Raw genomic sequence first — 2,945 nt, 5'->3', positions numbered from 1 at the left:
GTCAAGAGGCCATCCACTCTATATTCCTTTCTCCTTTCTGTAGGCCTTCTGCTTTCGCTACCCATAGAAGCACTTCCAGAAGGTCTTTTGGAGGAGTTCTTATAAAGCTGATCCTTTATTTCATGTAAACTATAAGTTTTTAAGGTATTTATTTAAGGTTCTTATATAAATATATTTTATTTCAATATAAAATGCATTTTTCAATTCATTTGTAATGTTAACCCTTCTACAGTGTTTAGAATTTACGCCTTCCTATAATGTTTTTGAGTCATTTTGACCCAATAATAGAATTTAGTCAACTCTAGGCTTTTAACGAATAGACAACGCCGTTATTTAATTAAAACTATCTGTACTCTGTAATTGAAGAATTTTTTCATGAAAATTAAGTCATTTTGACCCAATCATTGCAGAATTGCAATTAGAAAACGATTTTTTAGAAGCCATGCAGGCAAGAACTTTTGTCAGCCCTTCGTTGGTAGGCTTCTAGAATGGCTTCACTTACGAAGGCCTACCTAAATTGTCGTCTGGGAACCTCATACAAATTTTGTTCTCATAATTGCCTGTAGATTTTTCGCATTCCAACACAATGCATACGGAAAGATAAATTCTATTCAACAACAATGCAAAACCATTGAATTTTGTAACTTAATCAAAGCTTGCCCAGCAAAAATAATTTCCTTGGACTTTACGCATGGATTTTTGCAAAATAATTTAATATGTTGTCTATAGATATGTATGCAGCTACGAGTATGTATTGTATATAGTATATGCGACATTCAAAGGAATGCAAGGGCGGATATTTCAAACGAATTGCACTGGTATGAGAATAAAAGCTAGCAATGCCAGTTATCTACCAGCTGATGGGGCACAGGCGAGAGTAGCTAAGTAGCTCCGCAAATTCTGCGTGGTCGGAACTAGAATCAGTTGGATGAAGGCTGCTGACGTTAGTTAATATACATACATACAAACATACATATGCATGTATGTACATAAGTGCAATACACAAAAGTACAGACATACATATATGTATGTATACAAATCATTGTTGTGGTCGAAAGGTGCGTTGGTTGGCTTGCTTGGTTAAGTTGAGTTGAATTTAGTTTTTCCAGCCAGATTTGCTGGTGGATAGGTTAGTTGTTGCTACGCGTACATATGTAGGTTGTGATGCGCACAAGGCAAACAGCAGGAAGTTGTTGGCGTGTTGCGGCAAACCGACAAACGCAGCAGCAAGAAGACACGAAAATATCTACGCACACATCATGCTGCAATGTTAGCATGTTTGCTCATACATACATATATTCGTATACTCTGAAGTATGTATCTTTTTATTTGAAATACCAATCGCACAGCATACTTACAACTCGCATGTGAATAAATGCGTCAGGGCATTAGTATCTATGGGCAAATCAGCAAAATTATGTTCCTAGGTACGACCATTGTCTGTGGTCGTTGGATAGACAGGCTGCTAGACAGACAACTCGTCAGATAGCCAGCGGCGCACTAGCCGGTAAATTCAACGATGGTTTGAAAATTTCATCGCCCGGCGGAGGGTGGGTAAATACTTAAAGCAATGAGGCAGGCATTTGGGCGGTAGACTACAATAAAATTCCTTGAGTTGAACAGAGTGATGTTAGTGAGTAAATGCTCACCCAGTAGGGATAATTTTTAATTGTTATAAACATTTAATTTTTTATATGAAACATCACAATCGCCAAAGATCAACGTAGAGTTAACGCCGTCTAACTAACTAAAATAACTACCGTAAAAACGCGATATTACCAACTAATAAGTGCAGAGCCTATTCGAGCTATCGAAATATTCGTAATATACGACTGATGTGGTGATGTGAAAACCAACGAAAGATCGACATTTTTCCCGAGCTTCAATAGCATTGATTACTGAACACGCCAAGAGGACGCTCTAGCAATCAAAGTAATTGAGGAAGGAGCTGGAATTGGTGGTGGAGTGAAAGCAAAGTCTCATCTGCGTTGAAAACCGCTTAAATATATTTCATTTTTAAGAACTACAAATGCATATAGGCTATTTTAGGTCTATGCATATTCCTAATGGGAATGTGTTCTTTTATTCAGATTTATTCACATATAAATAAAACTGTACATGTGCACAAATATGTTGCATATATCGCTAGCTTAGAGTAAAAAGTTTCCAAGTCCCTTTTTTTAAATTTACATGAAAGGAAAGAAAAGTTTCTTTAAGTAATTGGCAAAACTTTGAGTACAATATTTTGCGTGTTGAAAGCGAAAAAAATCCCAATACGAATCAGAGCTTTCGATATGAGTTAAAAGGCTTCTTATTTTTAATTTATCTAGCTTCTTATATTAAAATATGAGTTTTCACAAAAAATGGAGTTAGCAGCTTTTCACTCTAAGCTAGGGATATATGTATGTATCTAGTCAGTCGGATGAGCTTAATTGTTGTTAACCCAGTCGGAAATGCGTGTCTTTGCAAAATGCCACATACAGACAAAATGAGGAGGATGAGAAGCTATCACGTTCTAACTTTAACTAATTTAGTGTGTCACTGCATGCCGAGAGAATTAACTTAAATTACGCATGTGCAGCACTCCATCTAGAAGCTACATACCTCAAGTAAATTTTCACGTCAGAAAATCTTAAACCTTCAGAACAACCAACTGAACAAGAGATTTTAGATGGCCAAGCCAACTGAAATTGATTAAACAAAATCATTAAAAATATATACCTACTAATGACATGTTATATAAATCACATACATACATACGTATATTTGCTTTATTTAAATTTTAATTTTAATTTCACATTTCCCCTTTGCAAAGGCCTTCTACGAGCCTAAACAATCATAGCTATGGTTATCTTAACATAAAGGCAGAACAGCTCCAAAGTCACGCTAATAGCAAAATAATTACGCCAGAATTATGGTGTTATCACCATACATACATACATACA

The sequence above is a fragment of the Rhagoletis pomonella genome, unplaced genomic scaffold, assembly GCF_013731165.1.
Source record: "Rhagoletis pomonella isolate Grant_MI unplaced genomic scaffold, Rhpom_1.0 Rhpom_scaffold_00002, whole genome shotgun sequence".
Taxonomy (NCBI): domain Eukaryota; kingdom Metazoa; phylum Arthropoda; class Insecta; order Diptera; family Tephritidae; genus Rhagoletis; species Rhagoletis pomonella.
Note: the sequence above shows the minus strand (reverse complement) of the source record.